This window comes from Sciurus carolinensis, chromosome 15, assembly GCF_902686445.1.
Source record: "Sciurus carolinensis chromosome 15, mSciCar1.2, whole genome shotgun sequence".
Classification (NCBI taxonomy): domain Eukaryota; kingdom Metazoa; phylum Chordata; class Mammalia; order Rodentia; family Sciuridae; genus Sciurus; species Sciurus carolinensis.
Genome location: NC_062227.1, coordinates 39,765,822 through 39,773,949, shown reverse-complemented (window position 1 = coordinate 39,773,949; position 8,128 = coordinate 39,765,822). Strand labels below are relative to the sequence as shown.

Genomic DNA, 8,128 nt, shown 5'->3' with positions numbered 1-8,128 from the left:
CTGGATAACAAAAAATTATGTATTTATTTAAAATAAATATAAAACTAGGAAGGGTATTAGTGCCAGTTTGTACTTACTCATTATAATTTTTCTAAATTATGTCTAGTATTGATGTTTATAAACAATTGGAGTTGCACCTCAATTAATCACTGAGTCATTGGAACATGGAAATATCCAAGTGATATAAATAAACATGAAATTAAGTAATTTAGATTGTTTCATATTGATTGCCTTCAGATAATATCTCAAATTCTATCTCAAAGATATTGATAAATATGAATCGGTTGGTCACTGGAACCTATGATGCCACTGATATAATTACAACAATATTTCTGATGAGATGTTGATTTCAAATAAAACCTTTGTCGCTCTATTATTTTTACAGTGGCTAAAGATACATAAGATTCACCATTTTTTTTTTTCCTTAGTATCACTGATCTTTTTTTTTTATTTTTTTATTTTTTTTTTACGTTTACATAGGGTAATGATGTTTATTATATTTTTCCCCTCCCCCCCACCCCTCCCACCCCTCCCACCCCTCCCACCCCTCTTTTCCCTCTACACAGTCCTTCTTTCCTTCATTCTTACTGCTCTCCTTAGCCTAACTCTAAACCTAACCCTAAACCTAATGCTAGCCCGTCCTACCCCCCATTATATGTCCTCATCCGCTTATCAGCGAGATCATTCGTCCTTTAGTTTTTTGAGATTGGCTTATCTCACTTAGCATGATATTCTCCAATTTCGACCATTTGCCTACAAATGCCATAATTTTATCATTCTTCATTGCGGAGTAATATTCCATTGTATAAATATGCCACAGTTTCTTTATCCATTCATCAACTGAAGGGCATCTAGGTTGGTTCCACAATCTGGCTATGGTGAATTGAGCAGCAATGAACATTGATGTGGCTGTATCTCTGTAGTATGCTGATTTTAAGTCCTTTGGGTATAGGCCAAGGAGTGGGATAGTTGGGTCAAATGGTGTTTCCATTCCAAGCTTTCTGAGGAATCTCCACACTGCTTTCCAGAGTGGTTGCACTAATTTGCAACCCCACCAGCAATGTATGAGTGTTCCTTTTTCACCACATCCTCGCCAACACCTATTGTTGCTTGTATTCTTGATAATCGCCATTCTAATTGGGGTGAGATGAAATCTTAGGGTAGTTTTGATTTGCATTTCCCTTATTACTAGGGATGTTGAACATTTTTTCATATATCTGGTGATTACTTGTACATCTTCTTCTGTGAAGTGTCTGTTCATTTCCTTAGCCCATTTGTTGATTGGATTATTTGTATTCTTCGTGTAGAGTTTTTTGAGTTCTTTATAGATTCTGGAAATTAGCGCTCTATCTGAGGTATGGTTGGCAAAGATATTCTCCCACTCTGTAGGCTCTCTCTTCACATTTCTGATAGTTTCCTTTGCTGAGAGAAAGCTTTTAAGTTTGAATCTATCCCAGTTGTTTATTCTTGCTTTTATTTCTTGTGCTATGGGAGTCCTGTTAAGGAAATCTGATCCTGAGCCAACAAGTTGAAGATTTGGACCTACTTTTTCTTCTATAAGATGCAGGGTCTCTGGTCTGATTCCGAGGTCCTTGATCCATTTTGAGTTGAGTTTTGTGTAGGGTGAGAGATATGGGTTTAATTTCATTCTATTGCATATGGTTTTCCAGTTTTCCCAGCACCATTTGTTGAAGAGGCTATCTTTTCTCCATTGCATATTGTTGGAACCTTTGTCTAGTATGAGAAAATTGTATTTATTTGGGTTTGTGTCCATGTCCTCTATTCTGTACCATTGATCTACCTGTCTATTTTGGTACCAATACCATGCCGTTTTTGTTACTATTGCTTTGTAGTACAGTTGAAGATCTGGTATTGCAATACCCCCTGCTTCGCTCTTGCTACTGAGGATTGCTTTAGCTATTCTAGGTTTTTTATTCTTCCAGATGAATTTCATAATTGCTTGCTCTATTTCTGTAAGGTACATCATTGGGATTTTAATTGGAATTGCATTGAATCTGTATAGCACTTTTGGTAGTATAGCCATTTTGACGATATTAATTCTGCCTATCCAGGAACATGGGAGATCTTTCCATCTTCTAAGGTTTTCTTGAATTTCTTTCTTTAGTGTTCTGTAGTTCTCATTGTAGAGGTCTTTCACCTCTTTTGTGAGATTGATTCCCAAGTATTTTATTTTTTTCGATGCTATTGTGAATGGGGTAGTTTTCCTAATTTCTCTTTCTGAAGATTCATCACTTATGTATAAAAATGCATTGGATTTATGAGCATTGATCTTGTAACCTGCTACTTTACTGAATTCACTTATGAGTTCTAAAAGTTTTCTGGTGGAATTTCCAGGTTCCTCTAAATATATAATCATGTCATCAGCGAACAGGGATAGTTTGAGTTCTTCTTTTCCTATTCGTATCCCTTTAATTTCTTTGGTTTGTCTGATTGCTCTGGCTAGAGTCTCAAGGACGATGTTGAATAGAAGCGGGGAAAGAGGGCATCCCTGCCTTGTTCCAGTTTTTAGGGGGAACGCTTTCAGTTTTTCACCATTTAGAATGATATTAGCCATGGGCTTAGCGTAGATGGCCTTTCACCATTTTAACAATTTTTAAAAGTACAGTTGTGAGACAGAGATCAGTCACATTGCACAATTACCTTTACCATCCATTTCCAGAACTTTTTCTTCTTCTTCAAATGAAACTCTATCTAGTGAACACTACAAATTCCCAGTCTTCCTTCTCCCTAACCTCTGCAACCACTTACTCTACCTTTCTGTCTTTGTTAATTGACAGAGTTGACAAAAAAAATAGACTTATTTGTGATAGATTTGTTTTACTTATCATCTCTTTAAGGTTGATTCATTTTTTTAGCATGCCAAAAGTTCTTTTCTTTTTCAAGGCTAAATAATATTGTGTGTGTGTGTGTGTGTGTGACATTATGTCTTACCTACCTCTTCATTGATAAGTCAAATTAAACTCCAAAAGTAGCATAGAAATATCTTCCCCTAGTTGGTAAATGCTTGTAGAATGTAATGATTTTGGTTAGACAATACATTTCTGATTTTGTGTTTTCACATTCACATTTAATCATGATATACAGTAATGAGTTTCTGATTAAAGGCACCCAAAAACTCAAGAAAGCACATACAGTAAATCCTCCATATTCTTAAGCATCACATCTATGAATTAAACTGTGGATGGAAAATATTTTGAGAAAATGTTGCATCCATATAGAACCGGTATAAACTTTCTAAATAAAGTATGGCAACTATTTATATAACATTGTCATTGCCTTACATACTAAAGTAATCTAGATATGATTTAAAGTAATAGGAAGATTTCTTTAGGTTTATATGTAAATGCTAGACCATTTTATGTAAGGTACTAGACCATCACAGACTTTAATATCCATGGGAGTCTTAGAAACAATTCCCCATAGATGCTGAAAGATGACTGAATTTGAAAGCTATGTTCCTGGGGGCTGGGGATATAGCTCAGTTGGTAGAGTGCTTGCTTTGCAAGCACAAGGCCCTGAGTTCAATCTCCAGCAGCACCAGAAAAAAAAAAAAAAAAGTTACTTTCTCAATATGGTGCTTTTAGGAACTATTTGTTCAGATTTGTGAAGTCTGTAAAGTTATAAAACTTAGCAAAAGGTCATCAGATAAGTGGCCACATTAAAATTTGCACTTTGTTTTTTTAAGAAAGAACCTTCTTCAAAAATTTTTTTACAACAGTGATTAGATTTTATTTGGATTCAAATTATTGTTCCTAAGCATTCAAATTATAATTCGTTTGAAAATATTTATTTAAAACTTGTGTGAAGAATTATGTTCTACTTTGCCTTAAAATTTAGCAGATGGTTAGGTATTGCCATACACATATTTTTCAATAAACATTTATAATTTTTAGTAATGCTATGAAGCCAAATCCAGAGTTCTGTGGGAATTTGAACAGGAAGACATACCCTGGGGATGACTGCTTTTGGCACACCCCTCAGATTTCAATTTCACCCAGAGCTCCCTCTCCTGACCATATTCTCAGATCTTATCTCCACGTTGATGAGAGTATTTGTAGAATATTGAAATACTTTTCTACTTTTGATGTTTCTGTTTTGAAAACTAAACTAAATCATCTCCATCTTGGCATAAAATATAGGAGAGCCTTGGTTGTAAAATATTGTGACCAACTTTGCTTCATTAAAAGGGTAGTGACAAGCTCTGTGAGTGTGGGCTTCCTGCATTTATATTCTAGATCAGTTAAGTCCTACCTGTGTACATAATCACAGTGTACTAGTTATCCATTCCTAGGTCATGTTCAATCCTTGGACTGGAGCGATTAAGCTATAGTAGAAAGAGCAAGATGGTCTTTAATGATAAAAACGGTTTTGCTCCTATTTTAGTTTATTACTCCTCTTACCCTTTGCAGCTAATGAATATCATCTTTGTCCTTTGTTAGTCAACATATTCAAAAGGCAAGAAATGCAATTTTTTTTTCTTTTTCTTTGAAATGATACCGAGATGTTATTGTTTCCTTCACTGTTCAGTGCAGCCAGTTTGTCTCGACTGCTTAGAACATGTTAAATAAGTTCCACTGTAGCACAGAAAAGTATCAGCTTACCCTGGAGCAAAACAACCCAGTAGTGTGCCAAACCAAGAAGAGTTGCCTTTGTGTTATTTTCTAGGGACACTTACTGAAGTTGGTTAGCAAATCCATCTGTGATCCGGGAGAAAATCCAGATGTCTCTCGGGATTCTGTAGTCTCCTCTGTATTGATTTTAAGAATCAAAGAATTTGAACATTATAATGACAAAAAAGATAAATGGATATAGTTTGGTCAAAAGCCAAAGTGGAGTAAATTGACATAATAGACACACTATCTTCAGAAGTCAATATACTGCAGCTAGAAAATTGAATATCTTTTTCTAAATAAGCCACTGCCAGGAATCTTATCTGTCACTTTTAATGATTGTAATTTCATTAATTGCAATTGTAATTACTGAGAGAATTTGAAAATTCGTTTTAAGATTAATTTACTTAATATAAGATTCCAAGTTATATTAAAATAAAATTTTTTTTAAAAGACTTGTCTTCCTTGTGGCTGTTCACTAATAGAATGTACCTAATACTCTCTTGAACATCTGTTTGCTTTTATTTTTACGTGAATAAGTCATGGGTTTTAGTTCATGAGCTCATAGTTGCAGTGTGCTTAGAAGTCATTTCACCAAGTCTTAAAGATTTTGTCACTCTAATGTACAATAGTGAACTCCCACAGGCACATTCTGCTAACTATCTGAAGTCTTCTCATCCAAGCACAATAGTACAGCATGTATCCTGCCGTTTCATATTGGGAGCTAACAGCTTCCTCTAGGAATTACGGTGGAGAGCAAGCAGTATATTGTGCTCCTGTACAATCTATTAGTTATGTGATTAGGGAATAAGACTTTTACTGCTTATGACTCTTTAGAAAAGAGACATTTGACTAACTCATAAAAACAAATTTTATTGAAAGATTGGTTCATCATATATTGAAAGCAATGTTTAACTCTCTGGTAATAAAACATCATTTCTCTTTTTTCCACATTCAGGATTTTTATTTAATTTTCAAAAAGACAATGTACATACCTCCCTTACCTATTCCTTTAAGTTAGTGTGACAATTTTCCATAATAAAGTACTTAAAGAGAAGCTTTCATCAAGAATGAAATGATGAAATGATAATTGCCTATTCTGACTGAAGTGAGATAAAATCTTAGCGTAGTTTTGATTTTCATTTCTCTAATTGCTAGAGATGTTCAACTTTTTTTCATATATTTGTCCATCAATTGCATTTCTTCTTCGGTGACGGGTCTGTTCAGTTCCTTAGCCCATTTATTGATTTGGTTTTGTAGGCAAGGATATGGGGAAAAAGGTACACTCATACATTGATAGTGGGACTGTAAATTGGTGCAACCATTATGGAAAGCAGTATAGAGATTCCTCAGAAAACTTGGAATGGAATCACCATTTGACCCAGCTATCCCCCTTCTTAGTTTATACCCAAAAGACTTAAAGTCAGCAAACTACAGAGACACAGCCACATCAATGTTTATAGCAGCTCAACTCACAATAACTAAACTATAGAACCAACCTAGATGCCCTTCAACAGATGAGTTTAAATTGTGGTATATATACACGATGGAATATCACTCAGCCTTAACAAAGAATGAAATTATGGCATTTTCCAATAAATGGAATGTAGTAAGCCAATCCCAAAAAATCAAAGACAATATTTTCTCTGATATGTGAATGCTAATTCACAATACGGGGGCGGGAGACGTGATGAGGCCATGACAGAATAGAGGTACTTTGGATTAAGTAGAAGAGAGTGAAGGGAAGGGAGGGGGTATGAGGATAGGAAGGATAGTAGAATGAATCAGACATTAATACCCTACGTACATATATGACTACACAACCGGGGTGATTCTACATCATGTACAACAAGAAGAATGAGAAGTTATACTCCGTTTATGTATGATGTGTCAAAATGCGTTCTACTGTCATGTATAACTAGTTAGAACAAAAAACAAAAAGAATGAAATGAAATAACAAAAACAAAACAAACAAAAACCACTTCTGTTTTTAAAACACCAACATTTTCACCAATTAAAACAAAAGCATGCGATGTTTGTCAGATATATTTAAAGTGTTTTCTTGGGGCTCACTTTCCTTACCAACAGGCAAATAGCAGAGCTGCAATCAGCCATGTTTCTCATGCTGGGCTGTGGAGGCTCATTTGGTTTTCCATTCAGAAGGCCCTGGATGTAAGACTAAGTTCTTGAAATTCCAACTTTTCTTGACTCCATTTATGTCAATAGCACAAAATTTGCAGCAATCTTGCTTGTCCACCTTATAAATAGACACTTGAGTGATGCTAGACTGGTGCAGTGTCTACAGGGGTGTGTTAGGTCTTGCGTTGTGGCCCTCTTATCCATGTTGCAAAACGAGTTCATGGCAGACTTGTTGTGGGGGTTGCTCTGCTTTGCAATGTCTAGCTTGGAGTCAAGGTCAAGCAGCTGCAGTCATATAGTCAAAGAGTTTTGGGCATCAGTCACAAGACTATTCTCTGAGACAATCAGGAGTGGCAAGAACATGGTATTCAATGTGGAGACCTGTACACTTTTTGAGGCAATGGCAGCAAGACAGGGTGCTCTTGTGACTGAACCAGGAGAGGTCCCTCCCACTGGCAAAAAAGTTGATTCTGTCCACCCCGTTGCCAGTGCTATTGTTTCCAAACTCTGAGGGACATCAACTGACCAGAAGGTATCTTGCTGCCCCTGGGCGTACTGGTTGACTTTTCAGTCACTTCTTTATTGTAGGCAGAAGATACTCTACATTTGAAATCATGTGATCCTGCTGCTAGCAAAATGTTGGGCTGTCAATCCAAGCTGAGAATGGTGCAGCTATGGGCTTTTTAACATGTCTGCTTAACCACTAGTCATTTCCAGAACTGAAGTAACAAACAGAAATGAATGGTACTCTGCTTTCCACAGCAAATTTGTTCTCTAGAGGAGATGGAGCACTTCACAAAATTATCTCCAGGACTGATCCTCAGGATCACCAGTGTTGGCTTCCAGACACTATTTTTCTGGCTCCAGAATTAGGCATTGATGTCTGCCCTACAAGTGGCCATGTCATTGCTCTATGAGAGCCATCAATAATTCCAGAGGATCGATGGGCCCTTTGGGTTCATTAACTTTCACCCATAAGCTTCCATTTCTCCTTAAATATTTGTACTTCATGATTATTGGGCTTAAGGGTCGTCTAGGTATCATCCCTCTTCCGGGCATGGTGGGTGATTCACTCTAATAAAAACCAATGCAGGAACATTGTTCTTAGGGTTTCGAAGGATAAAAAACTGGTTTAACAGAGCTCAGGAGCAGTTAGGAGCTGAGAATTCCTGGGGTCAATTTGGAAGATCAACTCCAGCTGTCACAGGTGCAGGCATAAAATCATTTCACTGAACTTACAACCATATTGCACTGATTATGCTGAATGCTCTAAAAGAATGTGAAATGCTTTTCTTTTAGAAAAACGGGGAATCCATTCTACTTACACTAATGTCTAAAACAATATGCCATATGAATTT

The 8,128-nt window shown here is 36.3% G+C and overlaps 1 pseudogene; it reads right to left on the bottom strand.

The window, feature by feature from the left end:
* Positions 1 to 6,771: 6,771 nt before the first annotated feature.
* On the bottom strand, positions 6,772 to 7,878 carry LOC124965366 (actin-related protein 2/3 complex subunit 1A-like; annotated as a pseudogene).
* Between the last annotated feature and the right edge of the window lie 250 nt (positions 7,879 to 8,128).